This window comes from Sus scrofa, chromosome 15, assembly GCF_000003025.6.
Source record: "Sus scrofa isolate TJ Tabasco breed Duroc chromosome 15, Sscrofa11.1, whole genome shotgun sequence".
NCBI lineage: Eukaryota > Metazoa > Chordata > Mammalia > Artiodactyla > Suidae > Sus > Sus scrofa.
In genome coordinates this window covers 32,831,789-32,854,180 of record NC_010457.5, presented here as the reverse complement: position 1 = coordinate 32,854,180, position 22,392 = coordinate 32,831,789, and the positions used below count along the sequence as shown (strand labels likewise).

Genomic DNA, 22,392 nt, shown 5'->3' with positions numbered 1-22,392 from the left:
GGTGTCGGTTTGACCAAACGAGAGCAGACAGCGAGCGTTTCTCTGCCAAATGCACACCAGCCTCCGAGGGCGTTTCTAGCTTGATTGTGGAAGGTCTGTTGCCTGTCACGTTTAAAGAATTGGGTGTACATCTTGCAGTTATAGTTTTCCAATTTGAACAGTGTTACTATACAGACCTATTTTCAGGTTATTCATTTTTGTTTTAGCTAGAAATAGACTGAAATGAGTTGGTAAGAAATATTCGCTATTCATTTCATTACTTGTCAGCGCTTATTGTTGAATCTGTGCTGCAAACCAGGGCTGAGAAGTAAACTCAGTCGGCTGTCACCTCTGCCCAGGGAGGGGTGGCAGTGGCGTCTGCTCACACCCTCGGCCCAGACGCCCCCCCCCCCCTTGCAGCTGGTGGAGATCAAACTCTCCCTCTGCATGGCCACACATCCCACAGAGGCGCCCACTTGCTAGCTACTCCCTGGGGGAGGCACCGCCCTGTATGGGGGCCCCCGTTTACACGAGTGACATTCCTGATCAGGGATCCTGGGCCAGCACTTGTTGCTGAGTAAAAAGTGACTTACAAGCCAGAGAAATACCCATTGCCCCATTCTGCCCCCTGAATAAACCAAAGGCTGCAAAAGATCCCCCTGTAACACTGAGCCTCTGCATGGAAATGCACCTGAGCTCTGGGGACAAAATTATGAATGAAATTGTCAATATTCACCTAAATATGGGCAACCAGTAGCTGCTTCTTATTGGACATGCTCAGTTCTGCACAGAGTGTAACATCCACACAGAAGACATTTGGTCATTTATAGCAGGGACTTGTGAGACCAACTGCCTACAGACGCCGGCGTGAAAACAACCCTTGTCCACAGCCTCTCGTCAGAAAGGGGCCACTACTATGTAGAGGATGCATCTTGTGCACAAGGTGAAGCAAAAGAAAACGCCAACAGAGCACAAGAAGGAAGCCCCTCAGCTCACTGCCCAGGGCTGGTCAGGCACCTGCCACCGTCCCTGCCTCAGGCCCCTGGGGATGTGTCAGCCAGAGACCCTGGCTTGCAGGGACCTCAGTGAAGCGTGGTGCTTGGATGCCGGCTTCGGCTCCAGCCTCGGCAACTGCCCTCACACTCCAGCACCGTCACCTCTGCCAGAACAGAGGACGCTGCTCGGACTAAACAGAGGACTAAACACTGACACCTCCTGCTCCTAAGGGGTTTTTGGCTTTCATGGCATAAACACAAGGCAGCGCTTCCCAGCGTCTCAGTCACAGCTCTTCCCCTTCCCTTTCAGCCTCTTTGATGCAGCTGCTGGGAGGCAGCGGGGCCCTGGCTGCAGCAGGCATACAAAGGAAGCTGTCTTCACAGGCTTCTCTCCCCACGGCTTGCATAGAAAACACGGGTTTTAATAACAGCAGCTCCCTGGATTTACTCATTCCCAAAGGAATGCTGAGACCAGCAGCCCAGCTGCTGCATCTGTGCTTTCATAAATGGAGAGTGAGCCAGAATAGTTCTCGCATTACAGCCGCTCGGTCTCCAGTGACGATGGGGAGAAGGGTTAATTGGAGACTGAACTTGCCTTCTCAGAAAGACAGCGGTGTCGTGCTTGCCCGCTGTGCCAACCCTCTCCCCAAACCCTCCGCGGCAATGAAGATGCTCCCAGCTGCTGCCACAGCGTCTACGGAGAGACAGGCTTTTCACTTGTAAAGGTGGAGCAGCCGGGCTCGGAGGAGGGCTCTGGGAAACATGGTGCAAAGTGCCGAGGGCAGGCTGCTCCCGGAGCCTGACTAGCTGGGCGCTACTGGCTCTGGCCGCTGCCTGGTGCCGCCGCACCGGTGGACGGACCTCCCAGGCGGGAAAAGTAAGAGAGTCACCCTGGACTTACCGCGACAAGGCTGCTGCCTGCAGCTCCCATGCAAAGAGCAGGCGGCTTCTCAGCAAACGGGAGCCGGGCGCTGAGAGGAAGCTTCGAAACCGTGGCAAGACAGCCAGGCCAGAGGCATGGAGCGTGTGTCCGGGGCTGGGAGTCACGGCGTGGACCAGCGGCCACAGGGCTCTGCCAGACAAGTGCACTGCAGCAGGGTGGCGGGCATAGGATTGCGACGCGTGTCCCATATATTCAAGCGTAATAGAAAACACGGATCTGGAGTTGACTCCATGTGGATGTGGGGGCCTCCTGGTCCAGAGCAGGAAAGGGAGGCTCTTGGCTGGAAATGGAATTAGCCACTGAGGCGGCCGCCTGCAGAACCCCCCGGGACGTCCATGCAGAAAGCAGGTGCCTCTGTCTGCTGATGTTTCACAGAAACGGCTATAATCTCATTTCACAAACGATCCCTATTTAGACGGGAGCCACCTATTGTGATGAAATCATTTGCTCCAGTGGCCATAAATGGGCAACTTCCTGGGATCGTCACAGCACTGACGCCACGGTCTCTGGAAAGTGGTGGGCAGGGCACTCGCAGGCCGGCCACCAGGGCAGCGCAGGGCTCTGGAGGGCTGGAAAGTGACAGCCCAGGAAAGCCCTCCACCCAAAGGGCTCCGCACAGCCCCTCCTCTGGGAAAGAGGGAGGGGCCTAAGCGGCAGTGGGATGGAGGACTGAGGAACACTGTCTGCTGACAGCGGAGGTTTGGGACCTTGCTGCTGCCCTGACGGAGCTGAGACCCACCCTGCTTCACCCCCGCCTGCAGCCCTTGCTCCGGAAGACTCCTGGTCAGTGGGATGGACGCTGAGCCCAGGAACCATGCAGAGTGGCCTTGCCACCAATCCCATCCCCAAGGGAGCATCTGGAATGGCCAGTGAGCTGAGGGCTGTTTACCTCCACCTCCACCCTGTCACCCTCTGTGCCCAGGCAGACGGTTGGGGAGAACCAAGCTCAAGAGCGAGATGCCCACGGCCAAGTCGGGGACACAGGAGTCAGGGACACAGTGAGGAGAAGACAGACACAGAGTCTCACAATAAGCCTCCTGGAATCCCCTTCCGCCACTTGGTGACCGAGACATTCAGTGGGGGAGGCAGACTTTCCACATTCTTGAACCTAAGATGGCAGGTGAATGAAGACAGCAGGTTTGCCGACACCCTCAGTTGATCATGAGGCCCCGATGCGCCATGTGTTCCTGGTGGGGTCAAGCGTTCACCTGAGATGTTCCCAGGCACAGTGCCCAAGGACTGAGGGGAGGTCTGCTGGAGTCGCACCTGTGCCCAGGCTGAAAGCCACACGGCACAGAAGGCCACGCTGGGGACACCAGGTCACAATAGGTCAAGATGGGGCTCTGAGTGAGGGACACCACAGGGTCGGGCGCATGGGAGTCAGCTTCAGGCCACACGTCAGGCTGCCTCTGCAGCAACGCTGCGCCTGACCTCAGCTGGCTTTCGGAGACCTGGCGGGGACCTCATGACCCAGCTCAGGAAGGAAGACCACCTGAGCCAAACGCATGGTGTGTCCCTCTGTGGGGACAGCACCATGACCAAACTTATGTCCCCTGGAACCTGAGAATGTGACCCTATCTGGGAACAAGAGTCTTCACACGCACCATTCATAAGGGTCTTGTGAGGCAGCAGTGCTGGCTTCATGCTGGCCCCAAAGCCAAGGGCAGGCTTCCGGCTAGAGAGGCAGCAGTCAGAGGCTGCAGTGGTGCGTCCACAAGCCAGGACCACCAGGCCTGTGTTCATGCCAAGGCCAGGCTCGCCAGACGGGCCCTGAGCCTCAAAAGAAGCCAGCCCTGGGGCCCCAGTCGGTGAGACTGGGCAGTTATGTTGTTTGAAGTCCGCAGCCTGTGGCCTCTGGCTATAGCAGCCCCAGGAAACACATTCGACCTCAAGTCCTGAGACAGTGCTAGATTCTGTGGAGGGACTCGCATCATCACTGACGCCACCATGAAGAATCAAGCTGCAGTCCCACATCCCCAAGGCCCTCCCACCTGGTTGAGCGGCTTCCCCAGCAACACGAGATGCCGTGGGACATCCTGCACCCAGAGCCTAGAAGCACCTCGAAACCGCCAGCTTTTAATGCATGTGCTTTATGCTGCTGATGACAATCAGAACCAACCAACTGGAATCACTTACACGGCCACCGGGCTTAGTCCTCCAGGCTCAGGCCGTTGTCACCGCCTGAGGTCCCTCCAGCAGGTGTCACCTTGTCTGTGGTTTTCTCTGCTCAAGGCACCCACATGCGGCAGAGCTGCTGTCCCACACCAGTCTCCCCCAGGAGAGCCTGTGCACTCGGGGGGACGCAGACAGCCATCCTTCCCCTTGGCCACGCCACATGCTGGGAGTATCGTGGATAAGAGTGGATCGAGACACCTGCCTCAGTGCAGCCGCGGACAGAGGAGGACACAGCAGGTGAGTAACCACAGCAGTTCCAGGGCCATTATGAACAGCGTGCTCATTTCACACCCATGGCCCAGGAGGCTGGAGCCCTTCCTGGGCCCCCTCCAGTGGGGAGGCTGGGACACGCAGCCCTGGAACCCAGGCTCCTGGCAGATACACCCCCCAGGCAGGGTGTGGAGAGGCTGGGTATCCCTGGGGACCGGGGATGCTGGGGCCAAAGTGAAGACAGATCTTCTCTGGATGGGTGTGAATTGGGGTGGGATGGGAGGGCCCAGGCAGCTTAGGTTCAGGGTCTGCTGGGGCACAGACAGGTGGGATGTGGGGGCACCAGGCCCCTGGCGGCTCCAGCAACAGGGGCGCTGGTGTGTCTTCCCAGAGGCAGCTACTTTGTACGTGACCCTCAGGTGACATACAATGTTCGCTGAGTAGAATTTATGCTTTTCAAGCTTCCCAGCACATGTATAATTCATTTTGGGGGGTAGAGGCAGGTGGGCATGGTCATCAGGGAAACCGAGGCTCAGGGAGTGAGGTCACCTGCAGAGTCACCTCAAACACCTGGTGTCCCAGCCCTGTGCCCTGGGAGGGGCCTTGAACCCACATCTGGGACCAGCACTGATCTTTCCCAGACTGACTGAGGACCCTAATTCAGGAACCACATCAGGGACAGGTTAACCCCCAGGTGGTGAGTACACCCGGCCCCCTGCCATTCGACCTCCCTTCCACCAACACTGAGGTCTTTGCTGAACCACACACACCTGACTGGTTTGTCGCAATGCCACCCAAGATCTGGGAACTGCCACACAGGGGACTGAAGAGCCACTCAGACCAGTACCAGCCACACAGGGGACTGAAGAGCCACTCAGAACAGTACCTGTGATTGAGTGGTTAGTGCAGAACCAGGACTCACTGTCAATCACAGTTCAGAGCCACAGCCAGGGCGCCAGTCTCTGGCACATGGTTAATGTCAGCCAGGGCTCACCAGAGACCCAGGACCAAGAGAGAATGGACATGGATGTAGTCCATAAGAGGAGGCCTTGTGACCACAGAGGCCAAGAGATCCTAGGATCTGCCATCTGCAGACCCAGGATGGCAGAGGCACTGCTCAGGCTGGGCTGAGGGCTGAGCTCTGGGGGCAGGAGACAGACAGGGTCCTTCTTCCCACCTGGGCCTCGATGGACTGGACAGCGCTGCCGCTTCGGGAAGGGTGCTCTGCTTGACCCGCCGACAGAGTCAAAGACCGCTCTCTCCTGGGAACACCTTCACAGCCACACCCAGAAACACAGGTTTACCAGCTTTGCGGGTGGCCCAGACGGACAGAGGAAGTTAACCCTCATGTGTCCAAATGGGAAGGCAGCCTCTTCCCACAAAGCAAGCAACAACCTGCTTGTGATGCAACATCTCAGTCCCAATGGGAGGCATTTCAGCAAAAGGGCCAGCGTGAGCCCCAGTGGCAGTAAACCGGACCAAATGCCCAATGGAAGTCCATCCAGAACCGAACCTCCCTTTGGGAGCAGAAAAAGCCCCCTCCGACTTCTCCAAGAGGCTATGTGTCCCTAAACCTCCCTATCACTAAATCTAAACTCGTAGTTTTGCGCAGAAACACAAATTTTAAAAAACAAGTTTTCATGTTTTATGCAGCTTCATGTTAGGGCCTAACACAGAATGAAGGATTTGAGAATCAGTAAACAGGGAAACAATTTCTCAGCACCTTTTTTTCCATCTCCTGTCTGAGCATCAAAGCTTCAACAAGTACTTTGTTTTTCTCCATCAAATGAAAGATTATCTTTCTTTTTGTTTTCTGGGTTGCACATTTTAACCTCTAGTGTTGTTATCAATGAACATGGTCACAATTCTTAAGGATGAAAGGCCACAAGCTGTTCACGAATAAATCTCATTCAGAGACAATTACCCCAGAGGCTCTTGTTTGCATGGCCTCTGATCATAACCTCCAGAAGGATTTGCTGGTGTTCAGAATAAAGATTCCTAATCTTCTCTCAGAGGTAGATATAAGAAATCAAGAGACAGTCCAGCTAGTATGTTATAGAAACAAATAAGCTGCAGAATTCTTAGACAAATGCCATGTGTATCTGTAGAAGGGAAATATAATTATTCAATTAATGATTTACGTTGTTGCTTACACAACTAGCACAAAGGAAAATAATTCAGCAAAGCTGAAAATACATGCAGTATTTGAATCTCTGTATTAACATGAAGTGTGTCATCCAAATTCACCAGTGTCAGAATGTGTTTTAATTTGGTCATGCTGTCCAAAATCTAAATGAATACAAACTACCTAACCTTAATTCATCGTACCCGCATGTCTAATAAGGACTCTGTGTGTCCCAGTATCAAGATTACTCCAGGTTGAATACAGTGCAGTAACCATTTCACAACTGAAAGCCATCTTCATGGGGCAAATGTGCCACCTCCCAGGAGTCCTGAGCAAACCTGGATCTGATGGCTCCCAGTGGCCCGTGAGCTCTCAGGTTTGACAAACACTGTCTCTCATTTCTCAAGGGGATCTCTGCTTACGACACCTCATCTACCTGCTGGCTGTATTCACTATGAATGAAGGCAGATGATTAAGTTGGGATTTCTTCCTCCTGAGCCTCCTACTAGGCACGGTGAGACGTTTCATGGGTGTAACTGCATTTCTCCACCGCAGCTCGTCAGTGCAGATGGTGGTGGTGCCTCCAACCTCAACTAGAGAGACTGAGTCTGTCCAAAAGTACCTTCTGGAGTGAGTCTCCAGCATGGTCTGAACTCAAGCCCAGCTCTGTCCACTCTGAGGTCAATGTCACCTCCACACGACGCTAACAGAATTCCTGTCATCAAACCACATTCACCCTGAGGCACTGAGTCCTTCTGCGCAGCTTCTCCTGGAGCTGCACTGAGTGACAAACATGCTGGGACCCTGGGCTGTGGTCCTGCTGGCTGAGGGGCAGCATGCCCTTCCTCACTAGTTCTACAGAAAGAGAGCAAAAATGACTCCTTGAAATATGCATCCCAAACCAGAAAAGTCCTAGCATTAAAATCAAGCAACAAATACACCAGGAAAAAGAGGCGAGCCCGATGGGAGAAAGCACAGGTGACCAGAGGGAAGACGTAGGCAGAGCCGCGAGAATCCGATCCTTCTCCAAATGCACAGATTTGCTCAACAAAATGAAACTCTGAAACCCACAGACTTTAAGGAGCCGCACGCACTTGAGGGAAACACACTATGACATCAAAAGTGGATGACCCGCCGGTCAGGCCTCTCGTAAAACGATTCCACTTAATGCACTGGACTGAGACGATTTAATCAAAAGTTGTCACAAGAAACAGCATGGGTAGGATTTCCTAAAACACAACAATTTTTTTATTACTCAATGAATTTATTACATTTATAGTTGTACAATGATCACCACAATCCAGTTTTATAGTATTCCCATCCCACACCCCAGCGCATCCCCCCAGCCCCCAAAGTGTCTCCTTTGGAAAGCATAAGTTTTTCAAAGTCTGTGAGTCAGTATCTGTTCTGCAAAGAAGTTCACTGTGTCCTTTTTTCAGATTCCACATGTCAGTGATAGCATTTGATGTTGGCGTCTCATTGTCTGACTGACTTCACTTAGCATAATAATTCCTTAAAGTCCTTTAATGTTACTGTGAGTTTATTAGGGTGCAGCCTAACAGACAACTGGCCCTGCAGTGACATGATTCCACCCAGAAGACCAGGGGCCACCCACCATCCCACACCCAAGTCCCCTGCCACCACCACTTCTCATATCTCAACACCATCCATGGTTCACCAGGATTATACCAGCTTCACTCTTTCCAATGGCTCTTTTCTGTACCAAACAGGTTTTACTGTCCCTGCATTTAAACATTGAGAAGCTAAGGTTTACACATAGTAAATATTTTGCCCCAATTTATGAAGAATCAGAGTTCAAACACGGTTCTATAGACTCTGGTTGGCAACTTCCTCAGTGGAACCAGCTCTCACTCTTTCTCATGTAGGAGCCCTCTGGATGTTCAGACTCCTGAGGTAGCTGGAGGAAGGTCACTCGAAGGTCGAACAGCCAGAAGGGTGTCTACTGTTGCGAAGGAGAGACAGCATTGAGAGAGAAGAGGAATTTGGCTGTAGGTTTTTAATGGCAACTGTCTGCCAGCAGGGCTATTAAAAAACACATAATGGAATCTAAGTAATAAGCACAGAGTTTAAGTGGAAACATCTATTTATTATCTGATGTGAACATTAAACCAGATAAAGCCCTACTATATCCATGGGTAGGGGCCGGCCACTTGTCATCTTCATACTTGGAGCAGAAGGAGGAGACTTAAATTTTGGGACTCTAAATCAGGGTCCACACAGTTAAAAATGAAAAGTAGAAATCCACTTGCCAGTTTAATAAGTTGAGCTGAAGTCTTAATGAACTGTCTTCTGCCTCCCCTAAAAGAGCTCTTATAGCTCCTGAACCACTAGCAGACCACTGTATGTTTGGAGATTGTCAAAATTTCATCATATAATTAGACACTTAAGAACATGGTCTCATAACAAACTCTACTTTTTTAAAACAATAAATTTTATTATATATATAGCTGTATAACAACCTTTGTAACCCAACATAAATTCTATTAATAGCTTCCGCTACCAAAGTATCTGTCACATAGAAATTGACTTCTGGGTAAATGTTTAAGAAAGTTGATCCTTATCAACATCTGAGACACATGTGTATTTCATACATGACTTTTTCTGAGCATGTGCTATTTCAACATTTGTTGCTGTGGGAGCAAACTATTTAATTGTGCATGTACAATTAAATGCTCAGTGAGAAAAATCTATTTTTGTGTATCATGGGCTAAGAAGACTGTTATTATTTTGTTCTAGTGCTTTTTATAAAACAAACAAAAAGCATTAGTAAGAAAGTCTGATAAGGAAAAATCTTTCTAGGTAAGTTATAGCTTTTCTTTATATTGATTATTTGGGAGGAGTCTGTTCTCAGACCACTCAAGAGTTTTAAAATTTTGACTAATAAAACAGCACAAAACTAACACAGTACAAAACAGTAAATCCAAATGTTCTAAATAATCTTTGTTTCTGCTGAGAAATTAATTTCTGCTGTTATGTTTTATTCATTTGTCATTCATTATCTCATAATTCCTGGTCATTCAATCCAAGGGGGGAATAACAAATTACTGTGTATGTTTTATTCAATTTTTATATTCTTAAGGAATTCAACGAAAAATAGAAATATTTGCATAAATATAACATATTATAATATACAGTGAGTTAGACTATCTTAATGATATCTGTGATTCAAAGTCTTATGTTTATTTGATGGTAAAACAAGTCCTGAAATCCTAACAGTAATAGCTAACTAAAACCCTCAGTTTTTGTCTAAGAACGAAGCATAGTCATTTAATACAGACACTAAAATAACAGAGCATAATTTTTACATACTATGTTTGAATACATACATGGCTACAGGGTTTTATGCATGTATTTTTGTGTTACTCTTTGTGTATACATGTGCATGTTCTAACCAAAAGAAGAAAAATAATAAACAAACAAACCTTCCAAGAAGCACTTTGCTGCAAACTATTAGCCCCCAATTTCAGCACCTTTAATGATGAACAGCTCCCAGAAGTCAAAGGTTAAACTGGGAACTGAAGCAAGTTTAACAACTAAATGTGTTGTAGCACTAAACACAGATTTCTTTACCCAGAAAAACCCAAATAACAGTTAGATTCCTAAAGGACCATTTTCATCTTTTGGAAAATCTAAGTCCTACAGCTCTTGCTCTGAAAGCATTATGGAACAAGTTTCTATGACTAGGAGAGGAATCCATTCTGTTAAGAAGGGGAAACCACAGTGGATGAGATTGGAAAATAAAATATTAAAGTTTTGGTTCTTAAATATTATAATGATTTTTTGCTGCCTGCCAACCTGCAACGGTTACTTGCTTGGTTGCTATGGTGACATCCTGCTGGTTCCCAGCATGTTAGGTAGAGTGACTGCAGGCCCTTTGCAATTCAGTCCTGGAGTCACCCTGTTTCCTGGGCAGCACGACTGACCAGTTCCTGCTGGTCACCAGGGCTTATGCTTACTGTTCTGAGACAATCTTCACCATTCACATAAGTTACACTAAAACATTTCCTTTCTCACATTTTCCAAGACTGGCCTCAGGGACCTTGGTTGAGGAGGGGGGTGGTCAGGACAAAGTTGGGGGGCACTGCCCTCCTGGGGAGAACAGCCCCCTCCTTTTCTTTCTCTTTCTGAACTCCTGGCACTGAGTATGTGGGAGGCATTTCATAGATCAGGAACCTGAGGTCAGGAAGCACCAAGTAATTTGCGCAAAGGGATTAGCTAGTCACCAGGACAGAAAAGATTCCTCATCACCCACAGTCAGCTCTGATTCTTGTGAATACCCCACATTACAAACTAGAACATAAAGGAGCACTTCACCATTGCAAAATGCAAACAGCAATGCACATTATGCATATTTCCTTGTGTCTGTAAATATATACACATTAGCTCAGGCCTGATCACGTATTAACCCCACAGGGAGAAGAAATGCTGGCACATTTATTAATTATGTCACATTTACGATTCTCATAATAGGCTCATATGTTTGCTTAACCTGGGCATTCCTTGGTTTGCTGTACAGACAGACATCTGGGAGAAGACAATGAGTCTGAATATTGATAGTACAAGCAAACTGCAAGCATTTCTGGTCCCCTGGTGGAATCTGTCAGCAGTGTTGTCACAGACCCTCTCTCAGAAATGCCAACAGCCTGTCTGGAGCCTGTGCCATAACATTATAAATAAGCCCATTATATGGAACCAAGCTCCTGGCAAACCCATGTAAGTAACCAGGTGAACCCCCTAAGTCACCAGGTCAGTCAGAACAGGCAAACCTCCCAAGTCAGGCCTTAAATGTCTGGTGGTTGTTCCCATGTGAGAACGCAGTGGTATCTTCTGGCCTCCTGGCTCTGCCTCGCCACCCCAGCCGTCCTCCAAAGATTCCACCTGCGGATTCTGCCCCCATGTAGCACCCAGGGTACCAGTCACCCCAAATACTAGTCTCTCAGTTCCTGCCTCTAAATCTTAGCACAAAGTCCTCCTCCGTGAATAGTGTGCTTATTGCCACGCATTCGAATGACTAGTAAAAACGGTTCTCTCTTTTATTATCTCTGAGGCCAGGGGTTACACAGTATTTAACTTTGAACATCCCAGAGCACATGACATGGTACCATATGTAAAATAAATCCTCCGCACTCGTGGAAAGAAGGAAGAAATAAGGGACTGAGAGAAAGAAGGGAAAGAGCAGAAAAAGGAAAGAGAAGATCTTTGACCGTGAAGAACCTCATCAGACATTGTTCTACCAGGGAGGGGGTGGGGGCTGGCCAGGATGGGGTGCTCCCATGGCCCCTGGTGACATAGGGAACTCAGCACCAAACACACCTCCAGAGTCAGGGACAAGAACTCTGCTGTCACCTTGCAGGACACGTGACCACCCAGCCTCTCCCTCTGCCTCCTTTGGGGCATTGCGCTGGTGTGCAAGAGAAAAAAAACAGATACATTTGCAATTGCAAGTGTGGGCTCACCTGCTTCATGAATGTCCAGCAGGTCAGAATTTAACTCTCCCAGTCCACGCCCTCCATCCAGGGAGGAGAGAGCATAACCTCTCGCAGTCCAGACCCTCAGAGGGGCCGCCGGCAGTGGCCAAGCAGAGCTGGGGCCGGACCCACGCTGTCCTGGCCCCTGCACAGGCCATGTGCCAAGTGGGCAGGAGTCACAAGAGGATTTAGTCTGAGAAGTCTAAGCAATGAGGTGGATGGGACACAACTTGACTCTCGACACAAAACCCAGTCCACTTAGCTCTCCAGAAAACACCGTATTAGGACAGAACTGTACACTAGCAAATCCGCTGATATTTGCAAACGGGCTAAATTCTCTGTTGCGTTTTAAATAAAATATTCTAGCGTGCCATCTTACACTGGAGGGTATTACAACTAATCAAATCTGTGCCTACGCTTTGAAAATATGTCCCCACAGACGCCTGTGGGGTTGACCCCTTCACATCTGGGTATAATGGATCTTGTGTGGAGAGAGGCTGTCTACAGACGAATGCTTCTCCTGGCTGAGTGCCACTTAAAGACGCTGTGTGGACATTACACAGGGCAGCCTGGCTCTCTTAAAAGAGTCTGTGACACAGCCAATGCCCAGGGGCACTGCAGTGGGTACCTGGATGTCACTGGGAGAGACCGCTCGGCTCTGCAGACCTGTCCCAGGCCGGTTTCCATCTAGGCAGCAGGTCTGGCCTGGTCTCCCGGGCTGTGCATCCGGGTGTTGGGGAAGCTGGTGAAGAACAGGGCTGTGTCCGCCACCCTGAGGGGCCTGCTGAATCAAGGTCTCTCTCTGAGAGTCTGCACTTTAGGCCAGTTCCTGAGAAACACCATTTTCTCAGGAACATTTCAACCACGTATGTTCTCAGGTGTCATTACGTGTGACAGTGAAAAATTCTGAAGCTATTTAAATATGACAAATAGGGGGCAGGGTTGAAAGAAATCATTGTGTGTACGTGAGCCCCCTCCTAGGTGTTAACTTGCAGAGTGTAAGGACACTGACAATGGCTGCATTTAGATATTACCATCTATGATCAATGTTTAAAAGGTGGTGAAAACCATCAGCCTACCACAAACTCAAGTCTGTGCTCTGAAGGTGGATGGCGATGTGTGTGTGTGCGTTTGTGTATCTGGGTCTGCCCATGCATACGGAGGGGCTATAGCATGGCCTCGATGACAGCGGTTATCTCAAGTCCAGGATGGATGACAGAGTAGATTCTCCATGCCCTGCATTTCCCAGAGTAAACGTAGTCTATACAAGCCTTCAAGAAACCACAATGAATTTCATTTTAACCGAAGAAGGAGAAAAGGCTCAGAACATGCTGAGCCCCGGGGCGCCTGGCATCCTCCCCCACATACCCCCACAGGGTATTTACTGAGAGCCTACTGTGTGCCAGGCACTCCTGGGCACAGGATGGAAAGCCCGCCTCTCGGAGTTGATGGTTTATGGAAGGAAACAGGAACGGGACAAATGTGTGTACTTTTCTGTGGGGAGAAAAGAGGAGGAAAGAGACTTCAGTGTTGGCCTCTGACACCCATGTCACGGGGTGATCAAAGCAACAAAGAGGAAGTGGGCAAGAGAGAAGTAAGAGGCCAGAGGGACAGTGAGCCCTCTTGTCTCCCTGGCTCGGGGAGACACGCCTGCAGGGGAACGGTGAGCCCCCAGGGCAGGAACGGGGCAGCATGGCCTGAGACCTGTGGGGAGACCACCAGGCCCAGGGCTGCGGGAGGGGAGAGGCCAGAGGTCCTGACCTTAGGAGGTGGACCCTGCAGGCCTTCAGTTCTTCCAGCGAGTGAGGGGCTGGGGGATCATCCCAGACAGCACTCAGCTGTCCTCTCTGGAGGATCCCTGGGGCCACCAGGTGGATGAGGGCCCAGCAGGGCATAGGGCGGGCAGTGGGGTGGCACTGGGATGCTACGGTGGTTCTGAAATTGGACCAAAAGGACCTGATGGGGGCAGGGTGGTCTCAGCAAGTCAACCAGCTGCACAGAAAGCCAAGGCAGCTGGACGGTCCTGCCAGGTGGGAGTGTGGGTGGAAGGGCAGCTGGTAAAGGAGTGTGTGCAGCCTGAGGGCAGAGGGACCAAGGGATGGTGGGCGGGGCGGCGGTGGGTGGGGCGATGGTGTCCAGGACACAGGAGGCCTGAGGCGGCAGGGTCACTGGCGCTGCCAGGCAGGAATGAACAGTGAGACCTTGAGGTTTCACTGCATGAGGTGTGGCCTGCAGTCTGCACAGTGGCTGCAGGAGCAGAGGGAGTGAGAGGTCGCTCCTGAAGGGGCAGGAGGACAGCTGGGACCCGGGGAGGACATTTGTCCATAGGTCCCTGCAGACAGAGATAGTGACCCCACCACTCCTGGGGAGACACAGGGAAGAGGGAGGACTTGACCCACAAGCGTGGTTAAGATTCCAAGGATCTGTGGTGGACCTGAGCCTCTCTGAGGTCAGGAGAAACATGGGCACCTGAGGCCCATTCTCAGGTGCAGAACACGGAGACCGAGCACGCCGGCCAGGTCTGCGGAGCGCCAAGCGCGAGTCCAAGGGTGGGTGGGGGTCTGAAGTCAGGTCTGGATGCCCCAATTCTGGGGCGACACGGACACTAACTCACTGGTTTGCCCTACTTCGGGCTTTGGGGACACTGGCCATCTCAACCACCTCTACTCTGTACCAAGGGCTGGTGAGAAATGAAAGATGGGGCAGAACCCCGCCTCCCCATAGGCTGGGGGTCCACTGGATCCTGTGGTACAGAAGGCACAGTGTTTGCCAAGTGGGCATCACCCCCACAGGCAGAGGACACTGCCCACCACTCAGGTCTGCCCGCCGCATCTGCCCAGAGGCTGCCATCTGAACTACCACCTGTCCACACAGGGCATGCATGGTGTCAGTGTCTATGTGGATTCCACGTGCCTGAGGTCGTGATCCTGATGGTTGGGAACCTTGTCCGCGCAGGCATGGACCTCCCCTGTGTCCAGTGTCTGGAGTGTAGACACTGGCTGCGGAGCTCTGCCCTGACAAGCTGTCCCTGAGCTGTATAGCAGGTGGATGGCTCCATCGAGGGGACACTCACGTCCTGATGGTCACCTCTCAGGGTGCCCTTCAGGTCCGCATAACCAACAGGGCCAGAGAGAATAGGCGGGGGTTCTCTTCCATCTGCCAGCGGCCAGAGGCAGGATGCAGCAGATGGGATGACAGCCCTGGCCCTCAGCACCATCAACTCGCCTGGCCAGACGCTTCCTGTCGCACCACCATCCTCTAACCTTTAGGCATGTCCAACATTCGGGCCACAAGTGGTTGAGGGCTCGGTCCCGGTTTGGCCACAGTTCTAGGTAGCTCAGCTGTGACTTACCACCCTCACTCTGGTCTCCTGCTCCTCCACAGACAAAATGTGGCATTTTTAGAAAGGGGACAGCAGAGGCTTTGACAGGACAACATGAGAAAATGTTCCAGGACAGCCAGGTCACATGAGGCCCCTGTAGCCACCACTGGATCTGGGCAAACACCAGCACTTCTGCACCCCACAGGGAGCCAGGGACCCCTGGGCCTCAGCAACCTCACTCGAGTCACCTTACAGAAAGGCAGACACCTGTGTGTCAGGATGTGGGGGGAGCACAGCACGGGCCTGGGGACCCCAGTGGGCAGGGATGTTGGGGGGGCACAGTGTGGGCCTGGGGGACCCTGGTGGGCAGGGCACAGGGACATGGGAGGCAAGTTCCAGCCTCGGGCAGCCTGTGCTGAGAGCCCAGCCGTACTGCAGATCCTGCCACCCAGAGGAGTGAGGCGCTACGCCCCTGGGTTTGCAGAGTGAAGGAGAAGCATGGCTTCTGAGATGATGAGCTTGAGGCTTTGATGTTCCCTCAGGAAAATCTGGTAAATGAACGCCAGGAGTGGCCCTGCTTTATTTCCCCAGATTTGAGTGATCTAACAGCTACAGTTTGCATTTAAATTTTATTTGAAATGAACCACAGGGAGGGTGAAAGACGGAATCTCCCCAGAGAAGAGGGGACAGAATTCTGTGCCATCCCCAGGCCCAAGGAATTCAAAACGCCTCTTCCGCCTCCAGCACCAGGTAAGGGAGGCAGAGGTTAGGGCATGTTATGTGTGCTTTACCTGGATATGTCCTGTACATATCCAGAAGTGCCGCCCAGGTCACAGGGGCAGCGACCAGGCTGGGACCCTGCCCTGGAAGGAAAGGCTTATCTTAGTTTGAGTGGCACCCCGTGGTCACCTCCCTGGCCTGTCCAGAGCAATGCCCTGTGGTCACCTCCCCAGGCCATCCTGTCACTCGCTCGGCCTTCCCACCTGGACTGCGGAGGCTCACCTGGAAGATCCATCCCACCGTTGAGGATGTGAGGGCTGAAACAATTCCCAGAAAATCACAGACAGTTGTGACCTTAGGATCCTTCTCCAGGTCAGGCCCCTTAGGTGCATAAGAAGTGAGTGTAACTCAAGGTGCACAAACACCCACCATCCAAGGGGACGGAGATCCCAAGAAACCTGCCAGCACAGACAACGTAGAACAGAATCTTCAGACTTTCTTATGAAACAGTGTGATCTTCTGAGAAACAGCTGAGTTTCCAGTGAGCAAATATAGGGTCACAGGGCCGTGTACAGTCCTGCAGCACACGGTAAATGCGACCCCTCCTATGTTCAGATCTGGCTGTGGTTCCATTATTTCTTCCAAAGCCCTGATTTCATACAGAAATGGAGGCCACAGGGAAGAAAGCCACGAAATTAAACCACAAACCACCGAGGGCTTTTAATTTACTCAAATGAACAAACTCATAACAGACTTACTTCTTGAGAATTACCACTAACTTTTAATATTTATTACTGCCCTAAATATTATTTAAGAATTATCTCGTTCCGCCACTTGGTTTCCAATTTGGTGTCTGGCAGAGGCTCCTCCGGGGGATGCGAAAATCATCATTTCATGGAGGCTGCCGGCCTTTTTCTTGTTTCTTTCCTCAAGTTCAGGGAGCTGTCCTGGGCATGTCTGATGCTCCTGTACACGGAACCTCATACCCAAGGCTGGGGTCATTCCCGGACAGGACTCCCCAGAACCAAGCCCACCGGCAGGTGGAGGGACTTACCTGGCATGATCTTCGCAACAGTTAGGGCACCTGCATCAAGCAGCTGAGGGAGGATGATGGCCATACGCTCCCCACCCGCCCAGGCTCCCCTCCCAGGATGCACGGGTGCAGCCGCTCTGGAGGCATCTGCTGAACCTGCACAGGCACCTGCACACACCTGTGCCCACCATCCCCACCAACATGTGCCCTGCACACACTTGCGTCCACTATCCCCCTATCACAATGCCCTGCACACACCTGTGCCCACCATCCACCTAACACAATGCCCTCACAGCTCCTAAGCACAGAACCAAGCAGACTGATGCTGCCTCTGTGGGCTCCACGCTGGGTCCCTGGCCCTGAATCAGCCCGCTTGGTTATGCTCATTGCAAACTCGCCACCTTTCCATCTGCAAGGCCTCTGCTTATTAGATAGTGGTTCTCAGCTTTGGTCACTGACCTGCAATGTGGGCCTCATCTGGGAGCTCACCAGAAATGCAGCCATTCCCCCTGCCCCTCCCAGACCTACTGCATCTGCAGCTCTGGGTAGGGCCCCACCATCTGAATGACAGTCAGAAGTCCCAGTGGTTCTGAGGCCGCGGTGTCTGTGGGGCCAGCAGGAGGCCTCAGCATGAACAGCTCAGGGCCCAGGAGCCCTGAAGCCAGGTTTGCGTGTTTCTCTTCGGTTAAACTTCTAGGATAATGGCCCCCAGACGAGGCAGCCACTGCTCACTGAGCACCACTCACGGCTTCCAGGAACTGCAGGCACTTAAAGCACTGCTTCTGAGCGTGCAGGGCGAGCCCACTGATGAGCCCTGGAGGACCACATGCAAGGTCCCCGGACCCTCGGCGGCCACCTCCTGATTCCCCAAGACTTCAGGCCAACACCTCAGACCTTGTCCACACCAGCCAGGGAAGTGAACAGCTCAGGGTGGGGGATGCGCCCCGGGGAGGCAAGACCTAAGTCCACATGCACTTCTGCTGTCAGGAGACATAGGCATCCACTGGCCCAGCTGCCAGGGCAGAAACACTTCACTGCTGCACTCTGAGGTGAAGTCCAGTGCCTGCTGGTCGTCAGGCCCCTCCCCCAATCTGGGGCTCCAGCAGCAAGAAGGGGCTGGATGCTGAGCCCCTGGCCCAGGAGACGGCAAGCGCTCATGACATCCAACAACTGGGAGCTGCTTCAAGACTAATTGAGATTAGTCACCTTCTAGTATTTTTGAAGCCTGCACTTTACTGAATGTTTTATTTACCACATCAGGGAGTCTCATCCCTCTTGAGAGCACAGCCCTCTCCCTACACAATAGGCAGCAGGCACCCAGGTCTCTGTTGACCTGTTGGCTCAGTGCACACCGTCCCCCGGGTGCTGGAGCCACTGCAGGATCTCCTGGTTCCCTGCTGCCGCAGCCACACCAATGAATTCACTGTGGCCCTCGTACCATGCCTGGGGTGCCCTGAACACACCTGTCCAGCCTGAGGCCGGGCGCACGGGCTCCACATCACACTGCCCTCAGGTGGCCTGCTGCTCTCCTAGGGGGGTGTCTGGCACTCCGCCCAATGTCTGCTATGGACCAGCGAACATGTGCACTGCTCCGGGTGGGGCAGGGGTGGTGGGTGAGTGTTCCAACCTCTGGCTGGGTGTCTGCACTTCACTCACCGGCTCACCTCACCCCTTGCCCAGCCTGGTGCAAAGGGGCCCTGCCCAACGTTTGCACAAGGATCCCGTCAGCAGTTCTGTCTCCTTCTTGGCCCACAGCCTGGAGCTCAGAGCAGGCTGGCGCTCTGGGCAGGGCCCTGGCCTCTATGTGTGGATGGGGCACCCACATCAGGTGCTCTCTGCCCCTGCCCCATCCACTCAGTCCCCAGGGCCTTGCCGCCCACCTTCTAACCCACCACCTGCTCATCTCATGGATGAGCCAAAGGTCCCTCTGGCCAGGAGGAGATGGATTGAAGGGGATGCACTGGAGGCTGTGATGTTAGCCAGGAGCTCATCAAACACGGCCTGACAGTCATGAGGATGCTGGCGCTCATTTTATCTTAAAAATTGGCCATTCCAAAATTCAAAATTGTGAACAACACCTCTGTTCAACTGTGATGCCCAGGCCGTAACTGCACGGCTGTCAGAGCTGTGACACCGGTGACAGAGGGATGCCTCAAAGATAAGCACAGGACATGTCTCCTCTCGGGGGGTGGGGGGCTTCTGGGCTCAACGGGAGCCTAGATGTTCAACATGAGGAGAAACCTACTCCCACACTCATCCACAGCCCGCCTGGGACTCAGGGGTGTGGTGGAATCACCCGGCACATGGCGGCCTGAAAGGAACTAGTCAGAAAACGCTTACATCAACACAGCAGAACAGCAGGGCATTTGGCCTTGGCGAGTCTTCTAACAGGGACTGATCATGTCCACAAATGAAGGTGACTGCATGGGTCTGTGTGGAGGATGCCTCTGCGGTTCCCAGACGCCTGGTGGGGACTCACTGGTGGCCACGGTGCCTACCCAGGCTGGAAGCCACACCTGCCTATTCCCACCAAAGGAGCCCAGAACAATCCCGTCTACACTGACGCAGAAGGACATTGACGCAGCCCAGACACGACGGCAGCAGAGTCTTTCCCGAAACGCAGGCGCTTTTACAAATGTTACTTGAGTCACACACTGGACAGAGGCTTTCTGACCATCACGCGGCACAGACGGAAGGCCTGGGGACTCAGGGGGCAGGTTCCAGGTCGCTGGGCCAACTTGCTCTTTGGGGTTAAAGATCCGGGCATGGAAAAGATGGCCAACGGGGAGCACATTTCTAGTTGAAACTACCTTCAGAGGATTGCTTTTAAACATAGTGGTGAAATCATCTAAGAATCATAGGGATTTTTATTTTTTTGGTAGAATTATCCTAAATAAAAACAAACTAATTCAGGCATTTCCATGCTTTTGTATTATTGCTCTTCCCAAAGTGATCATAGATTTTGCATGTGTTGAAAATGACCGCAAAAGGGACCTTTTAGAAAAATCTGAGTCTGACTCAGGGATGCTCGGTCGGTTGGTAGAACTGACCAGAAGGGAGGCCCTGACCACGACCATCCCACTCTTAGGAAAAGACGGTTCCCAGGCCCTTCCACCTCCCTGGTGACCACTGGCAGTCACCAGGCCCCTGACCTTGTGTCTTGACTTCCTAGGACTTCTGTAAAGGAAGCTGAATTCGTCATGTCCAGGTGAGGCACAGGCTGGATCATGGCATATAAATAGGGAACTTATTTGATGGACAGTGGCGTCTGCTAACAAAAGAGCAGTGGAGGGTATGGCGGGGAAGGGGTTTGAAAATAGGAGGCAGAAGACACCCCCAGCCTTGAGGGAAAATAATTTTCCTAAAATTGATGTTATTTTTGAAACAACAAAGACCACTTCCCCTTCCTGGGAGGCCACATGGCTCTGAGGTGGGGCAGGCTCGGACCCTTGGCCTTGGGTTTCTTTCAGACCCTCCACGCCTGAGTCTGCGATTTGCTCTGTTCTGACTTTTCCTCCAAGAGAGACCGGAGAGGCTGCACTGGCTGTTCAGGTGCCTCTGGTTTAATTTAGTTCAGTGAACAAAACCTGAATGACATGACCTCTCCAGGTGGCATCCTACTGTCTGCCACCTGGATGACGTCAAGAGTGCAGCTGCTCAGAGTTCCTGTCATGGCTCAGTGGTTAACAAATCCGACTAGGAACCATGAGGTTGCGGGTTTGATCTCTGGCCTTGTTCAGTGGGTTAAGGATCTGTTGTTGCCATGAGCTGTGATTTAGGTTGCAGACGCGGCTTGGATCCCACGTTGCTGTGGCTGTGGTTGTGGGTGGTGGCTACAGCTCCAACTGGACTCTGGACTCCTAGCCTGGAAACCTCCACATGCCATGGGTGCAGCCCTAGAAAAAGACAAAAAAAAAAAAAAAAAAAAAAAAAAAAAAAAAAGAGTGCAGCTGCTTAAACAAAGCAAAACCCAGAGCAACCAAAACAAGCATAGTTTGGAACATGCGTCCTCAATTCTTCCACAGATGCGCACATTTGTCAGTTCACTAAAAGTACCAAATACTAAGAGTTAAAAATCTAAAATATCCTAGGAGAGCGTTTTATGTTGTGAGCTTTAAACAGCTCTTCTTTCCAACATTTTAAGGAATAAAATTCATCATACGTATAGATGCCAAGACTATCAAAATCCTTGAATCGAACAAGCACACTTGTACCTCAGCCACCCTCATCTTAGAATCCCATTTCCGCAGTTTTAAAAGCCTTGGTGTGCTTTGATCAATATGTTTAATTCTGAAGAGAATCACATTTGAAAAATATTTAAGTAGTTTCACTTCATCTGAAGAAGAGCAGCCAACAAAACAGCAGAGCCTTGGGAATGAACTGTGGCAAAAGGTAACAGGTCACTTTCTATTTCTAAGGGCACTAAAATCAGCGGTGTGGACAGTGGTGGGGGGCTGGTCTCAGGTCCTCCCGGAGCAGTGATCTGAGAGGTGCTGGAGAAGTGGTGTCATATGTGTTTATATCAACAGTGACTTCATCCAAAGACTCCCATGTTTATAAGTTTACTGGATTTTTTCAAATTCTGAGGTTGAAATAAACGGAAATCCTGGTCCTCAGACTGCTGATGTGCAGACTTCCAGTTACAGCAACAACCAGCCTTCTGCCTTTCCCTCACCAGCTTCTCTCTGCCAGGAGCTGTCTCTTTCGCTGTCAATCTCCTTCTTTCTGCTGGTTTCTGTCCAGAAGGATTCAATTCAACCCTCGTGTTTCTGGCTCAGAAACAGCACCCCTCCCCCACCGCCCGCCTTTCCCAGCCACTGCTCCAAGGACCCACCTATGTGCCCACTGGGCCTGAAGACGCCTTCCCCACCCTCCCATCCACACAGATGCTTCTCAGCTGGCGCCCTCACCCTCCCTGACCCGGCAGCCAGCCAGGTCACCACGCTGGCCCTACGACCTTAACTCCCATGCACCCCTGGCCACTCCTTTTCAGCAGTTTCACTTCTCCACTCACCCCTACATGCTGGTGTTTCTCACCTACATCACTTCTAAGAAAGTCTCAGCTCCAAGTCACATCCAGATGCTGAGCAATGTCCCCAAAGCAGCTGCAGCCCAGATCTGCCACTTCTGCACCAAGGCAGCCGAGGCTTCTGGAAGGAGATGACCCAGAGGCACGACCTCGGGACCAGGACTGGGAGGTCAGCCTGCACACCCTGCCCCTGGCCTAGCATCCTGTCTGCACGGGAGGGCCACATGGTCCTCCCGTCCACTCACAGGGCCCCAGGGGCAGCCCGGACCTGCCTCTTCCATACCCATGTCCAGTTGACCGTAAGCACTGCTGATCCCATGCGCCCACCACCATGCAGGTCTGCATCCCCTTCTGCTCCCTGCCGGCTCCAGG

At 51.8% G+C, this 22,392-nt stretch overlaps 1 protein-coding gene across 5 annotated transcripts in view; it reads right to left on the bottom strand.

Annotated features, from left to right (window-relative positions):
- DLGAP2 (discs, large (Drosophila) homolog-associated protein 2) overlaps nucleotides 1-22,392 on the bottom strand; it is a 667,132-nt gene that overhangs the window by 413,139 nt on the left and 231,601 nt on the right. The window contains exon 1 of one of the 5 annotated variants that reach the window (XM_021074623.1): nucleotides 1,876-20,727. The exons of the other annotated variants lie outside the window; for them this stretch is intronic. The gene's annotated coding sequence lies outside the window, so the exon portion shown is untranslated. Of the gene's footprint in view, nucleotides 1-1,875; nucleotides 20,728-22,392 lie in introns of those variants that run through there. 5 annotated transcript variants of the gene reach the window in all.